Here is a 17,861-nt window from a genome sequence, read left to right as displayed (position 1 = left end):
AAATTTAATGCCACAAGGTAGAAAACACAACTACAGCTCACCAAGTAAATATTCTTCTGTATCCTGCAAGAAAAGGATGAGCCATGCTCGAAATTAATCAACTGCACCTTGAAAAGTGTCTTAAATCTTTACTGTTCCCATAGGGACAGATCCTGCAAGATGTTTCACAAATGAGTAAAGCTACTTACACTAATAGCCCTAAAGAACAGACATGCAAGTGCTTGGAGACAGGACCCAAGCCTAACACATCTGAAAATGGATTGAAAAGTGTAAGGTCTTCCCTACACATACAGGAAACTTCTCATAGTCATCAGGAATGTTTGGATAATTTGTGCACCTTCAAATCTATAAAAAATATAGCTGTCCAGCTGGGAACCATTTCATCTCAAAGACCCCACAGGCATCCAGTCACCTTCACGTCCACTTCCCTCAACTGCAGCAAGATATTCCTCACCAGTTTGTAGATTTTCTGCTTTCTCTGCCTTACAGCTCCTTTCAGCCCTGTGCTTGGCAACTGAACCTCACATGCAACTTTTAGTCGCTCTGTGCAACTCAGCAACACAACTCCTAACTACATGTTCTGTTTTCCAGCCTACATAACTGGGACTAAGATAGGACCCTTAAGATGGGCATGTCATGCACCAAGTTGCATGGGAGAACTGGAATAAAAGGTTTTACACATCACTTCCCTCTTCCTTTCTGTACAAGTGCTCAGTATAACCTAGTGTTTAGGTTGGATGTCATTATTCAGCAGAAAATTTCTCATCCTCTTATAAGAGTCCAAACATTTTTATCTGGTCTACTTCCTTCAAGTCCAGATTGTTGAGTCTAGAGTTGTACTAAAAACATTATGAAAAACAATATGAGGTTATCCTGGACTCACAGAAGGAAGCTGATTCAACTGTGTTCTGACTGAGGAAGAGATAGTCACCCGTGTAATATATGCTTGAAATTATACTAATTCCTTAGAACTGAAAAAGTGTCAGAAGACACAGAATAGAGTTTCAATAGATACAGTGATGCTTTGTGGTGTGACAAATCAATGCAGAAATGTAGAAACAAGACAACAAAGATGAGGTACATCAACAGAAAGCTTTAAAACTAGAGTTTTTCTTTAAGCACTCGGGAACCACAAGACTTGATTCTTTCACAAGGCTGTTGCCAGGATCTCAGATTAGATATGATTTTACACCACTTGGCTTTGATTTTGTAAACATCTTCCAGGATTGCTTCAAGATTACTTTGGAATTAGGCCTTACTAGCATAAACATACTCTTCTTTCCCAGCCATAAAGCAAATTTCATTTGGATCCACAGGACAGTCAGAAGGTAACTGACCTTGTATCTTTGGTTAGAAGCACAGAACACAAGCATATGTATCCCTACAAGGGATGGCAGAAGGTAGGAAGGAATAAAAATAAAAATCCTCTTTCTAATGTAGCACTGAATCTTGATTTATTACAAGCCAAAGCTCAAACCAGCAAGGTCTGGATCCTGTTTGCACAGGATAGTGTAGAACAGAACATTTTACTTCTGTTCCTTTCTAGAAGGTAAAACCTTCAAATATACAGATAGCATGAATTTTCTTCTCAGTTTGACAACGGACATTTCGCAGAGTCCTTGATGCCATGCAAAAATAACAGTTTTGTTTTCTTCGGGGTTTTTGTGTTGGCTTGTTTGGGTTTTTTTAAGTACGTTAAAAAAAAACTGAAAGAACAGGATCTTCTTAGAAGGTGAAATTCACATGGGAAAAAAGCTTTTTATACTGTCCCAGTTGGGAACACTGACATTGCAAAAAATAAAAAAATCACTTCCCCTTAAAATTTAACATCTACACTTAAAATATGCAATACATTACATAAAACTCTTCAGTTGTCCATTTAGCAGCTGCAGCAGCCCAGCTGAAATTAGCAATACCAAAAATATTTTGTGCCAGGTTTTATTTTGGTGATACACTTAAAATATATATATAGACAAGAATGCAAGAAGAACTTAATAGTATAGTTGTGTTCCTGCTAACTGGTGTTAAAATGCATAGTCTCACCTTCTTCTCATAGATGTAGACTTTGAGCAACTCCACTTTCATAAGCAACATACCAGCTTAAGCAGTAGGGGGAAAATCAATGAATCGGCAATGAAATTCAGTGTCACTGTGTCTGTATTTCACAATTCCCATAACTTCCACTGAGCTGTCTGCACACTCTGTCCAGAGGGCACTCATTCACCTAACTGTCAAGGCCAATCTCCAAGTAGAAATGTGAAAACACCACAGAGGACATCCTCCTGGGGTGCCATTGTACTCCTTCCTATGCTTTCTTGTAACAAAAAGCTTTTATAGCAATTGTGTAGGTACAGTTATTGCACAACGCACAATTTGTGTCCATTTAAAAATCACCAAGTCCAAATCTATCACAGCAATGACTTCTGCTGACATCTGCAGCAAAACATCGCCCTCTGAGTCAGGTTCCGTTATGTTACATCAGTAAAGTAGAAGCATAGAGAGGCAGGAAGCCCTCATCTCAAACAGCTTTCATTAGGAAATGTCTGTATTTTTCAGTTGAGAAAGCGAACACAACAGCTGCTTTGTATTTTACCCTGGTGGCACATGGAAAGGAGGAATCTAACAAAACCTGTTGAAGTTGTTTAACATCAACACAGATTCCCCAAGGGCAATCCTGATCTGTTGGATTGCAGCTCTGAAGAGTGACAAGCTTCATTATATGAAGTACATCATTTAAGATGCAGAAGGAAACCGGTAAGATGAACATGACCAGATCACAACAAAAAATAAGACAGCAAGAAATAAACACAATTGTTATACAATGTGTCCACAAAACACTCTCCTGTAGGAGAAAACAGGCTTAGCTGTGAAGGACAAACTAGGAATTTTGGGTGTGAAGACCTGTATAAGACAAAACAAATTCCCCATATAGTGTTTCTTGGTCAGCTTTCAGTAGTGAGCAAAAAAAGCAAGGGTGGTAGAAACAAGTCATAGAATCACATTATGGTTTGTGTTGGAAGGGACCTTAAAGATCATCCAGTTCCAACCCCCCTGCCATGGGAAGGGACACCTTCCACTCACTACATCAGGCTGCTCAAAGCCTTGTCCAACCTGGGTTTGAGCACTGGGGATGCAGCACCCACAACTACATAATCCGTTATATGATGCAGATTTAAACTAGCAGGGTAAAGCTAAAAAAGAAAATCCGAAAAGATGAGATGCAATCCTACTTATATTTGGTGATTGCTAATCCGGACTACTTTCATCACATCTTCATTGTAAGCTTGGTTACACCTTGAGTACTAAGAACTGGAGTACTCAAAGGTGCAGTCTTTGCATTCTCCACCACGCATTTCACATGAACTGGAAAACCTGAGTGCTACTTCAGCCCAGCAGTATCACAGTACAGTTATCTTCATGGCTCAAGCTCTGCCTAACTCAGAGAAAACCTTCTTGTGTTTGGACACTACGAAGGCAGACAGTTAAGTGATATGATATTCATCACTTCCCAAACTCGTTAGGATAGCATCTTTCTACACGACCTTCTCCAATTGTGTTTGCCCTGCTATGTTTGTCGCCTTTTTCTCTGAAAGCAGCATTCAGATAGTGAAATCACTAAAGACAGATTGTACAAAGTCCTTGCCATCGCTCTGCAGTAAGTCAGCTATGAGCTCTTAAAGCATGACCAGAGATTTTGCGATAGCACAAACTGTCTGCTGCACTGTAGCACAGAACTGAGAACTGAGAGCTGAGAGCTAGAACAAACACAGCCACAGCTCCCTGCTTCATCTGGAGAGCCAGTTGAGTTTTTAAGCACTAACTGACAGCTGCTTAACAATTACTCTGCTCCACTATTTGCTTTGGGAGCTTTCAGGATCTCCCAATTAAGCTCTTCAAATTCCAAGAGGGGACTCAAGTGACAGATAGTTCTAGCAACAGATTCTATATTTAAAAATCCACAGCAGTCCCAAAGTCCTTTCTCTTCCATTCTTTTGGGTGCATCCTGAGGCATGACTGACAGCCAATCCTCCATTTCAAACAGTGACACTTACTTCAAAATACTGGAGAGCTCTTGCGCCACGTAATTTTAACAGTACAGCAAAATAAGGCTTTTATCTTCATAGTCCATAAGCCCCATTTGCCACTCTGCATACTTGCTTTTGATCAAACATAAATAGGGACCTCTTTCTGCTATCCCGTACATGGATGCCACTCTTGAATCTGTCCATTCTCTCCTACACACAAGGTTTTTTTTCAAGGCTATTCAACTGACTCAGAGTACTTCCACTGTGTGCTTTATGCCTTCCAGGTGCTTAATCAAAATCTTTCAACAGAAAAAACTTCAACTAGCTCTTGGGTTTCTCTCTTTCAATGTCACTGTCAACTGTTCTTCCTTGCCCTAGAGCTCTCTTTTGATACTCCGCTCTTCGTCAGGACCCTTTACCCAAGAAAAACCCTATGCACAGGAACAGGATTTTTACATCTGAGTATTTTAAAGTATCTATATTATGCTTGCCACAGTTTCCCCAACATTACACAAAATGGATACAGTGAGCAGAGGTGTTGCCATGAGCAGAGGCTGCATGGGATCAGATATTCAAATGAAGCAACACAATTGGATACCTAATCGTGGCAATAAAGGCTGCTTCAGTCATCTCCACATGTCTCATTTAGTTTTAAGGAGTATTTTCCAGAACCTACTGTATGTCTGATGACCTGCATACTAGAAGTTTTTAATTCCAGAGATTTTATCAAAGTGTCATGGCAAATGACCTCCTCCTCCAGGCAAGCAGCCACAGAAATGAAAAGGGTCACTTCTTGTCACAATGAGATAATTAGGGCTATTACAGAAGAGAAAATGCTTCCCTTCTTTAAATACTAAAAGTAATCCTTCAAGTCACCAAGGCAAAACAGTAGGGATTACTACTTTATGCAGTATAATCTAGGATGAATGACATACAGACCTCTCAATTTTTGACCCCTATATTTCATCAAGCAGTTATTTACTCAGAGCTGGAGAAATTTGTATTGAATACATATATAAAGGACCTGGCATACAGGTTGTGCTGTGGGTTTTTGTTTTGTTTTTTAATTTAATCTCATTTTTTCTGAGATTAAATGGTAGTCCCTCCACAGGCAAGCTATCCATGGGAATCAGACACTGCTCCCCAGCTTCATCAGAGCTGTGGAAGAAGCCTCCTGTGACAGACATCCAGATCCAAAAATGGAAAAACTGAGACTGGACCTGGTATTTCCAGAATTAAGAACCTCAACGGCTGCTCCCAGGAAGGCGTCGGTCATGCAGTTTTCCTCATCATGAGGGAAGCTGCCACCTTTCGTCCTTTGTAGACAGAAGCATTTCTAAGTCAGTACATGATTCTAGCATTTGGTCTCTACAACAAATGCTGAAAAACAAGGGAGTGATCTGACTGAGATCAGTTCACAGTTCACACCTGCCTGACACTGTGCATCTCTGTCTGTATCAGGTACCGGGGAACAGAAACTAGAGAATAAAAATGTATATTAAATCCCGACAGCTAGCAAGTGAAACTAAGTAACTTCAAATTAGGAGTAATTTTTACCTATATAGGTAGCTATCAAAGGGATAACTTTCCAACAATTGTGCTTGACTCTCCGTTACTGGAACTCTAAAGCTTTGAGATTATATACCAAACAGAAATTACAGGCTTTCCAGCATTTAATACCAGCTTTCCTTCAGGGTCCCTTATGCACCTAATCACCTTTGCAATCTCACATGTCCTTTCAGATCCTCTATCACTGCTTATCTCCATTTATGGAGAAGCAATTCTGAGACAACATCAAATAACCAGAAATTCTCCACTTACAAGGAGACCTGCAAGGAACACTTGCCATGCCGACAATGGTTGACAGAAGAATAGCCTCATCTACATCACAGGAAGTTCCAAACCCTAACAATTTAAAAGTTTCTCCTCCTTTTAACTCTTTTCCTTGATAAGTTGCTCTCCTCATGCTCAAGGCTAGAATGTCTCAACCCGATGCTCCAATGCATTTAATCTATTTTGTGAGCCTTTTTGACTTTGAGGTAAAACTTTTATTATCAGGAAAAAAAATGGCAACAGAGGGTCTCTGTGATGGTAATACTTACTGAGGTCTACTCCCTCCAAACCTCCCCTTGCCCAGCCAAGATCCCCTCACCAATCTAATTGTGACCATAGCGCAGGAAAAAAACATAGCTGGTTATACAAGAAAAGAATCTTTCTGTGGAACCAGATCAGACTGCATCTACCATTAAGCCCACAGTGGGAAGCAAATCCCTTTCAGAAAGGCTGCCAGAAACCTTGCCAGTTCTCAGCCAGAACCTAGCTGTCAAACACAGAGCAGGGCTTTATAGCAATCCGAGCCTTCCTGCTCGCCAGACTTCGGGGACCAGATGCAAGAGAAAATGCAGTACTCTTGTGACTAGCTCCCCCCTCAGAAATAAAAACCAAACCACAATCATTCCTGGCCCATCTACAGAAGTACAATGGCATGAAGGTTTGGCACAGCCATCCCTCTTCCCCAGACAGCAGCAAGTTGCTCACTGCTAACATGACAATGAAGCTGAAAAATTCAGAGTAGGAAAATGCGTCCCAGACTGTAAAACCATTCCTACTGATCCTTGCATAAAAGTCATGTACAAGTCAATCCTGTAACTAGAATATTTCAGCAAATCTGGGTGCAACCCCCCTCCTCCTTACATCCCCCCTTCGAAAAAAAAAAGAAATGTAATTGTGGTGTTGGGACCTTATGGATATCCATACTGCAGGGGTAATGTCCCATTAACTTCTTCTCTTCAACCTACCTGGCATGTCTCAGAAATGAGACAGATGCCATAAGTGATATAAACAGAGAACAGGATCCAGCCCAAAAAAAGCAATGAGCTAGGGGCCATGAGATTTGAGTTCTAGTCCAAGTTTCTGCCAGCCAAGCAAATCTGGGCAACCCATGCTGCTATTCTGTGTCTTTCTTCTTCCTCCCCCACTTCTAACACATCTGTTTCAACTTAAGCTCTCCGGGACAATGACTCTCTGTTGCTACAATGCCCAACATGTTGTGCTTCCATTAGGAAGCAACAGAAACCTTATATGCATACAGTGACTGTTGGATACCCAGGCTCAGTTCTCAAAGATTCTGGCACAGGACTTTCCTTTCTGTATTTTCTGTTGTACAGGAACAGGATGAAATCACCCACTCTGGAAGCAAAGTGAAAAGGAATTTGTGCTGTGAATCCCATCTCGATGGATCAGGAAACACATCTAATATCACTTCAAGCAACTGTATAAAGCATGACTAAATAATGCCTTGCCAATTTTTACACAGACCATAAAAATCACAGAGCTCTCACTGATTCTAGGACTTTTTCTGGCACAGGAAAATTTTGGGCAGGCCCTCATAATTTTTTCCATGTTTGGTGGCATGTAGATGGCCTGGAAGAGGGGAGGAAAAAGTAACCCAGTATTGGTTCCACTGTGTGGGGTAAACAGTCTCAAAAAAGCAAGTGAGAAGTGGCCATCATTTTGCTCTTATGAACTCTGGGCTGGAAATTGCTTCAGAAAAATAAACCACATTTAGATATGTCTCTTGTTTTGAGATACACACTAATATAGATAATATGATTCAGTAACTTAGTTTCTCCAAAGCTTACAGACACAGGGCCATCTATATACTGCAGCAGGGCAAAAAATCCTAAGCAGACACACCACTGTTTCACTGACCTATCTGTGGACATCTACCTGCAGCAATATCCTGATCATTAAAATGATACTGACAACTGGGAGATGGGAAGGGGCTCCCAAAAGAGAAAGAGATATGCACAGTTTAGAGGAGAAAATAGAACCATTTTTACTACTGCTCAGTCATATACATTACACGCCTTTCAGAGTTTAGTTAAAGGCAGAAATATTCCATTTCACAGATGCTTTGATGGTAATGTCCCAGTACTGATACTTCTGCTCAATTCCTCCCCAAAGCCATCTGCATTATACTTATGAACTACATTCATGAAACCATCACCTATGCCAACCAACCACCCCACTGTTATTGGGAGAAACAAAGATGAAAACCTCATTTACAACACTAAGTCACTCAACCCAACCCAAGTTATTCAACATCCAAGAAATTAATTTATAAATTAATTTAAAAATAGTTACATAAATTATAGAATACCTTCTATTTCAGTAAGCTACTGACTCCTGGTATGTAGCGAAAGCACCCTCAAGAAATGAGAGAATGAAAAAATGAGTAAGGACGTTGGGAAGTTAAGGGTCCGAGTTAAATTTGTACCGAATTGTGCATAACACACAAAACCAGACAGGCCCAAGATAAATCTATCCATTGGGCAAAAGCTGCTTTAAGGTGCACTAAAAAGGAGATAAAAGCACATTAGCATGTAAAATCGCCAAAATCCACAACACAATTTGCAAGTAGAGTACACTATTACACTCTATGGCACAGGTCTCAGCTTCAAAGATCATGGGTGCTCCATTACCACCACTGATAAGCATCACTTACCATCTGGGAGGACTTCACTATACAGGCTGCTGTCTATCATCTGTACCTTTGGGATGTATAGATCATTTTTCAAGACAGAGAATGGAGAGCACAGACTGAAATGCCTTTTTTGACTACTCTTCAAGAGCAGACATGCCCTCCTCACATACCACCTTTTCTACCTATTCACCACTCCATTGCTACACCTGATGACCACATATGCTCTACAGCAGGTCTCAGCGAGTATTTACACACTCCACATGAGCACAGATCCCTGGCATAGACTAACTTAGGAGACGGTACTTCAAGGGCCCAAAAGAGTACCGATAGGCTTTTGGTATAGCTGCCTTAAGTATACAGAAGATCAAGCAGCTGCCTAGCTTGCCTGGTCTCTCAAGGATCCTTCTGTTATGGGGTTGCTATCAGTTAAAGAACAGAGGGTGCTAATTGCTACCATGACGGTGCACTGGTGACAATACGACATGAATCAAGACTTGCTGGTTCCATCCATAAGCTGATTCGGTAACTGGAGATTCAAGGACTGATAAGTAAGACCCATTCAACCTTTGATAGTCCCATTTGGCCAGTGCAAAATTCTAAAAGAGAGTAGAAGCTAACATGAATGAAGTCATGCCACCACTGAGTGCTGCCATACTGCACATGCTAGAACTCCAATAGGAATTGAGTCAAAGGAAGCCAAACGATATGCAACAGCTGATACTGTCAACACATTTTTCTCAATCCCTTTGGCAGCAGAGTGCAGGCCACAAACTGCACATCACTGTTACTGCTTTAATACTGGTTTTACAAATATTTTAAATCACTTCATCTATCACCATGGGTTCAATTAAGTCAAAAGGTTAAATGCTCTTGTACACCCACTGAAGACCTTTCTCTGTACCAGAAAATGTTTCTATGAATTACACTGTTAACATGCATCATCACCAGGATCAAGAAATACAGGATTTGTAAAGAGAATAACTGAAAGAGTGAATGATAAGCTTTGGCTTCATATGATGAAGTAGCAAAACAAAAATCTAATACAAGTGAATCACAGTTGGTTTTAGTAAAATGTAATCTCATTAATCAATTGGACATTTCCTGCAGGGAAAAAAACCCAAACCAACGGCAGGATCATCACAGAGTAGAAAAATCTTGTTAGCAGAATGAGGGGAATGAATTTTTTGTCCATCTCAAAGGTGAAAAAACAGCCATTAGCGTTCACATTGTCACAAGCAGCCAATCAGAAAACTGTAACAGATCATAAAATAAACTTACTGGGACCTTACTTTTCAGTATACCATTATGGAATCTCAGTTCGCAGTCTCATTTTGCAAATATTTTGCACATGTCCCTTGATAGCACAGGCTGAGAAGTCAGTAATTTTGTGTGGCTGCTTTTGTGAATATTATCATCAAATAATTAATGTTTATGTCTTTTACAGACTGAAGGCAACCATTTACTCTAGTTTATAGCAACTATTCAGTTCTAACCAAAAATCCTAGCATTTTGTGTACAAGATGATGTATGGTACATTTTGGTGTTAGCACAGGTTGAATGTGGTGCGACCAGTCATAACTGCAACAGAATGTGACAGAAAAGAGATGATCTGGATAGAAAAGTAAACAATTTAATTTAGCTCACTTTTAAATAAGTGGCTCCTGAAAAGCTGTGATTGGTTTTCTAATATGTGCAGGATGGCCACAATTCAGTAATAAACAATGCCTTTGTATCCAATTCCATTTTGTTTACAGAATTTTTAGGAATAATTGATTTGCTTTGGGTACTGAGCAGCTTTCCCATCAAATAAATGGATTTTATTTCATCAACAAGAATAGGATGGAAAGACTCCAGTGGTTTGGGGGTTGGTGGTTTGGTTGGTTTCTTGGTTTGGGTTTGGTTTTTTTTAGCAGTGTTTGTCAAGCCCAGGGGGAAAAAAAATATCTGTAATATTGGACAAGAAGTCTTGAGAAATTTCTAAAAATATTTCAAAGACAAATTTGTTGTTTCCATTAAGCATATAAACAGTAGCCTAGAAAGGGGGAGTTTTCAGTGACATAAAGCACTCAGACACTACTCTTGTGGTTTATAATGTCATCAGGACCATTTTAGTGTATATGTTTCTCCTTCACACCTCTCTGCAGTCCTGTTTATTATTCTCTCTAGATACCATTATTCTCTCCTGCAATTACAAGTTCGCTGCATTGGAGAAGCAGCAATTCCGGGAAACCATGTAATTTGTTGATACAACTCATGTACCTACAGTCTCTCATATGGCATGAAAATCATTCAGGCCTATCAGTTGGTCCCAAACTTGTGTGTCAGAATTTCTTACACAAATCGACTTCAGACATAAAGGGACCAACTCCTTCAGCAGTGAATGCACTCAGTTCACACATGAACAGCATTATGCTATAGGCACTTTCAGGAAAACAAAGAAAAAGCATTATGCCTGCCTCCCACCCTAAAAAATGAACACATATTAAAGCATGACTAATGTTTCTCCATGTGGTAATGGATGTCAAGGGTGCCTGCTGCGGCAGCACTACACACCAACCTATGCTCGTGATAGTATTTTTAGTCAGAAGGGGAAGCCAAATATTAGGCTTATATTATTCGTCAAACATAGGAAGAAAAACTACAGCATTGCACCCTTCTGCAGAAAACTTGACACAGACACCATTTCTTTAAAGCCTTGAGATTGCCCAACTCTTATCACCCTCCCTCTGCCAAACCAAACATTTACAGGCCAACCTAAAATATTCAAGGCAATCAGCTCCTGCCTTTTTTTCCATACAACTCATGCTTCCAGTTTGGCCAAAACTTCTTGTAACATCACCTTCTAGAAGTATTTTACCATTTCTGCCTTGCAAAATAAATTCAGTAATCAAGCAAGAAGAGCAAGCACTGAACTAGACCTGAGTGAAAACCTATGCCTCTATGATCAGGTGCATTGCGCCAAATAATGATTATCTGCTTGGGCTATCCCCACAAGTGGCCAAACCAAACTCCAACATTTGAACAAGTCCAAACACCAAACAATCCTGGATCAAAGTGACCATTTCATAGCCTCAAGCACATTTCCAACACTTCACTGATATTTCTGAACCTGTAAAAAATAAAATAAATTCTTTTCCAGAATCTCAAGCAAAGCCAGCTGTTTGCTTCATCAGCACAGATCACCAGATAACATTCACCTGCAGTCACATACTGGTGACAGTTACAGCCTGAGGTATTGAAAAAACTCAGACTGGAGTTTCCCTTGGTGGTTAGGTTATTGCTAATCTAAATAAGTTGCACCAAACTCCACAGAGATATAGATTTCCCAGCTCCATTAATAGAGCAAATAATCGGTGTTTAAGATCGTTTAAATTCAGCCACATGGCAAAAGTCAAGATCACAATTAGCTTCTGAGCAAATTAAAACATCTGGCCTCATTTTCATTTGGGATCCCTCTCTTTATATTTTATCCTTTCTTTGTGAAATTGCAAAGTATTCTCTGCCTAGCATGTATTATGAATTCTTCTCTCTTCTGAAAGACCTACACTCTCAGTGCTGATCTGCATACCTTACCTTCACCACAAGGCCTAATGTATTACTCGTCCTCCAGTGTATGTTGCCAGAGATGAACTAAGAGAAGCACAAATCTAAAGTTTGACAGTGGGGACTGATGACAGCTCTGGCACTATTGTCAAACTATAAAGCCTTCAACAGTTTGTAGTAAGGTGAAATTATGTAAAAAGTGACTTCCCTCTGCACTATCCCATTTTTCATTCCTCTGGTCTATCTCTCTCTGTTTCTTACCCTTCTCTGATTTTCTCAGGACATGAGGGAAAGACATAGTACAGATTTAAATAGCTACTACAATTATTTCACTACCAGGAGAACAGAAAACTAAGAGAAAGGCTGAATCCACACTGCTGAACTCTCGATGGTGTTCTCCCTTTTTCTGATGAACTTTCGTCCTACGATATCATTTGTGTTTCATCACCCTCACACAGCTTTTTCAAAGTGTAGCTTGCCTTTGGGAAGTTTTTTCTAGGAATACAATAATATAATATGAGCACTAACATGAAGATGTGTTCCTTGTAGGAACTTAATTTGATGGGGAAAACCACTAAACTATTTTCCATGATATGTCTGTAGAATTTGTCCCATCAAGGCTATAGCAATTTTTACTTTTTATATATGTTCAAAATAAAATTTGTCCTTGTTTTCTGGGCTTGCTCTCTTCAGCAATTCTTACATGCTTTGGTTGGGTTCAACAAGCTCAACTTCATGTAAATTTGCTGTTTCCCTGATCTCTGAAAGCCTCCTGAAACTTCTCTATTCATACAAAAAGGGAAAAGGCTGGTTACCTACCAAAAAGCTCTGATGTTGAAAAGATCTCTCACTGTGGATTGTTCATACATTCCATTCAGCACTTTCTTTCACATCATCTTTAGCTTTTTCATTGGTGAAGAAAGCATAGACAATACTGGTATAAAAATTTTTGCAGAAAATATATATTAGATCTGCCGTGACTGTGGGAGATGAAGAACACCCACCTGTGAAACACTGTCCTAGGATCAGCAAGATGTTCCACCCTTCTGAGGTTTTCTGGCAACCACTTCTAAGGAAAACTTCCATACAATAAAAAGAGAGAGATTGTATCTCATGAAATGGCTGCTTCCAAGAGATGTCATCTTTCATGAACCCCAATTTTTTACTACGTGTAATTTGTAGTAAACTTGGCCTTCTGAAATAACAGCACCAGCACGGTCATTTAAAATATCAAGTCACAGAATATAAGCAGACTCATGCCAAAATAATAATAAAAAAATATCTTATGGGACATGGCAACCGTTTCTTAAACATTTTCTACAAGCTACAATATTTTGCTACTAATATGCCAAGAAAGAGGTGTTTTTAAAGGGGAAGAAATAAAGTGTGATTAAGATCTGCTCACCTTGATAAATACCTTTAATAAACAACATAAATTAAAAAGTTGCTGAAATATTGTTGTAGGAACACTTTATGTTTTTAACCCTCCTAAGTTATGTCCAGCTTCTACTATGACAGCGAAATTCAAAGCGTACGTCTAAATAAAATGCACAGAAGACAATTTTTTCATTAAACACTGTGCAAATTAAAACTACCATACTGCAGCCTTTGAAAATACAAACATCAAGTCTATTCCTTATTTCTTGTCTGGTAAGACCTTCAATTCTTGCTTCTGAATAATATCAATTTCAAGCTCATCACCCCATATGTCAAACTCTAGGCCCTTCCATAAAATAGCAATCCTTCATCATTGTTTTTCTGAGATGAACGTCATCTGACAGAATGAGAACATTACTGTACTGTAAGTCACAATCATACTGATGTTGAAATGTCTGTAAAATGCTGTGATCAAAGCAATCCAATTTAACACATATTCCTTTATCTAACAATCTGTTCTTCCAACCCTAGCCACCTACCTAAAAGTAATCCTAGCCTTTGACCACATCTACTATATCTCTTCGCAGATCAAGTTGGTAAAACATGCATCTTAATGTTTTTCCCCTGCACTTCTTTGGCCTGCTTGAACTTCAAAGGTGTGCTCAAAGGTGCACAGCCATGCTTTTCTGTCAGCTGATTATCTGAGCTGTTATTTTTGTTTATTCCGGTATACGCGAAGTATATACAAGAAAACAGGAATAGTGATTATCCTTTGTACTTAAGGACCTGAATATACAGAAAGGAGCAAACATGAATTAATGAACAAGATCAAAAGTGATTTTGTCTAATGCAGTATTTAATAAAGTATAATAATTGGTATAGTTATTCAATTAGAGCCAACTTTGTAGTGAGTAAAAAGAATTCCAGAAGTTTTGTCTATATTATAATGTCTAAATTTTAACTGTAGTTTCTGGTACAAATTACCAAAATCCACATTGTCACATAAACTGAACAAATTTCCAGATTTAAAATATCACTGACATTACTGTTAATGTAACTCTGTCCTGAAAGATATCGGAACCAGCAAAATGCCCTTCAAATTCTGTCACTTTTCAACAAAAGCATCAATAAGGAGATGTATATAACATTATAACATACCCCAAACATCAGTGCTTCTTATTTTCTAAATCTAGCAATTTTTTGCTCACAGCAATAGCCTCAAAGTAGCAAACTGACAGATAAGCTCCAGTGATTACTCAGTTAGCCTCAGACAGCTCTGAGATAGTAGTACTAGCAGGTTTTTTGCTTGTTTTAAAAAATATCCATCACATTGTCATGTTTTCCTCTGTGGCAATATCTAGAAAAATAACGGGTCTTGCAAAGTTGCTGTCAACTATTTTTTGCTCCCTTTTTCAGGAGCACTACAAACATTTATTGCTCCAGCTGGGTGAGCTAAGACACTAGGGCTGAGATATTCAAGTCCACAAGAAAACCATTTAATGACTGAAGGAAACCAGACTTGGTTCTTTGTTTTAGCTTCTAGTCATTAGTCTACCTTATCCCTTTAATTATTTGGTATTTCATTGTCTAAGCCTTTTAAAGAAGCTAAGCTAGATGCAGCACACTTGAAGCTGAGCTTCAGCATTCGGTTCTTTTCTATCTGGAAATTATTAGAATGAAACTCCTGTTGTCCAAACAAGAGTTCAAATATCCTTTTGTGACAGCATCAGTGATGAACTAAGAAATATGCCTCTCGTTAAAGCTTCAACCATCTCATTCAGCATTTCAGGAGATTGAAATTTGGGGGAAAACAGTCCTCATACTGGATAGAGACTGCCTCCTGAAACAGTCATGACAAAATAGAAGCTGATGCTTTAAGTATTGAAAGGAGGTGTGCAAATATTAGGTGATTATAAATCTGATCAAGAAAGTGCAAGACTGTCAAGGCCAACTGTTGCAAGACATTACTCACACAATATAGCGGCTCGGTATTTCTCCTGAATGCTATGGCCACCTTGTCAATAGAGGCAATATATATTTTTTTTTTTTGCTATAAACACACAAAAAAATCAACTTTAACATCCAATACCAACGTGGCCATGATTTTTTCAGTAACAACTATTTCAGTTTTTTGCTTTTTGTATTTTTGGAAATAGGAAACAATTATTTCCTAGACATGCACATGGCCCTCTTATCCACATGCCATCCTGTGACAACGTACAAACAAGCAAAATGCTTACAACAGAAATTGTAAAGACAATAAATATGCTCTGTGCAACATGCTAAAATACAGCTCTACACAACAATTCTGCCCTTACTCTAAAATGGATTTAACAAGTCAGTGAATCATGCAGACTTTCTGGACTTACTTGTCTTGCCATGACACATGCTTGTGTCATGGCAACAGCAGCACAGGTAAAAGACCATTCTTGAAATAAAATCATATTTTATAACAGTGTAATTATTTTCCGAACAGAATTTTTATGTCCGTTTACTCAGTGACAAGGGGTTCATTGCTCTTGTTCACTCTGAACATGCAATGTTTCTTCAACATGCACTTCCCCCCCGCACTTTTTTTGTTTTAAACATTTATGATCTAATGCTTCAGAAGAGGGGTGATTCTCCCCCTCTACTCCTCTCTCATGAGTACCTGCAGTACTGCATCCAGCTCTGGGGCCCTGAACACAAGAGGGATGTGGACCTGTTGGAGTGAGTCCAGAGGAGGCCACGAAGATGATCCAAGGACTGGAGCACGTCTCCTGTGAAGACAGGCTGAGAGAGTTGGCCTTATTCAGCCTGGAGAAGAGAAGGCTCCAGGGAGACCTTAGAGCAGCCTTCCAGTGCCTAAAAGGGGCCTATAGGAAATCAGGAAAGCAACTTTCTACAAGGGCATGTAGTGACAGGACAAGGGGGAAAGGCTTTAAACTGAAAGAAGTCAGTTTTATATTAGATATTAGGGAAAAATTCTTCCCTGTGAGGGTGGTGAGGCACTGGCACAGGTTGCCCAGAGAAGTTGCGGCTGCCCCATTCCTGGCAGTGTTTAAGGCCAGATTGGATGGGGCTTGGAGCAAACTGGCTTAGTGGAAGGTGTCCCTGCCCATGGCAGGGGGTTGGAACTGGGTGATCTTTGAGGTCCCTCCAACCCAAACCATTCTGTGATTCTATGCCCATCCAAAAAATCCCTGGAAATTTGTTTCCACCTGTTCTTCATTCTTCATTGGTATATTTCTAGATCCATCAGTATCATCTTACATGGAGCTCTTGTAAGTGATTGCTAATCTGCCACAATTTAGCTCTCTTCCAAACACAGAATATTACAGAGCTCCTTTTACCTTTAATTAATATGGATTCCTACAGTAGAAATAACCGTATCAATGGGAACACAGCAGTATCCTGTTCTAACAGCTGATACAGGGGGTTTAAGTAAATCATATTTTTATGTAATTATAATAATGCTTCAAACTTCTAAAAAGAATTAATGCTTGAAGTTTCTTTCATCCTCAGGTGCTTTTGTCAAGCAAAGCATGTTCTGATGAAGTGACCAGGCATATTGGCAGTTGTCAGAAATCATTAGAAGTATTGCAGCTTAGTGAAACTGAATAATATATTTTTTTCAGTTCATCAACAAATGCTTGCATGAAAACAAAACATTGCTATGTGATGGAGCATACAAACACCTCTGGCTTTACTGTCTGCATGGTATGATCTGAGTATTCCTTGGTGTTAGGACTCTCCATTTTCTTTGCTCTTCCACTTCAATCCATGTTTAATGAAAAATTGCAGCTAATTTTCCTCCCAGCCCTAAGTCTCTTACCAAAAAAAGTAAACATACTCCTTCTTTGCACTTTTCCAAAAATCAGAGACCATTGCTAAGACTCCCATAAAATCTTAATCATTTAATTGTTATGGTTTTTGTCTTAGCTTTCATGGGTATTAGCAAAACAATAGCTCAAATTATGACTTTGTTTTCCAGATGGTGCAAAACCAAGTTCAATAGCCACAGTTTCCTTCACATGCAATAATTGCACTAACATGCTACATGGTGTATTTGCTAATTAAATTAAACTTCACATACACATTCACATCAGTACACCAATTCCATGTCATTTGTTGCAGAGGTCTCCTAGGTATGTTTGCAGCTACTCCTGTTGATAAATGACTTTTCATATTAGAAAGAATATACAGACAAATATCTGCAAGATCAGCCTCCGGGCCTCTTGTTTTTCTCAGCAGCAATATTTCACCAATATTATTTAGCATTACTCAGCCTTGCACAGGGCCCCTGCAGTAGCTAAGTTTCCCTACTAGCTGTTATGTGTAATTTTTATGATCCACTGCTTCTATAACAAGAAAGCCTCCCTCCATCACCACCATCACACAGAGCACCTCCAGAGCTCTACTTTTAAGAGCTGTCACTGATGCCTGATACT

Source organism: Strigops habroptila, chromosome 7, assembly GCF_004027225.2.
Source record: "Strigops habroptila isolate Jane chromosome 7, bStrHab1.2.pri, whole genome shotgun sequence".
Lineage (NCBI taxonomy): Eukaryota > Metazoa > Chordata > Aves > Psittaciformes > Psittacidae > Strigops > Strigops habroptila.
The sequence above is the reverse complement of the archived record's forward strand: the minus strand, read 5'-3'. Positions refer to the sequence as shown.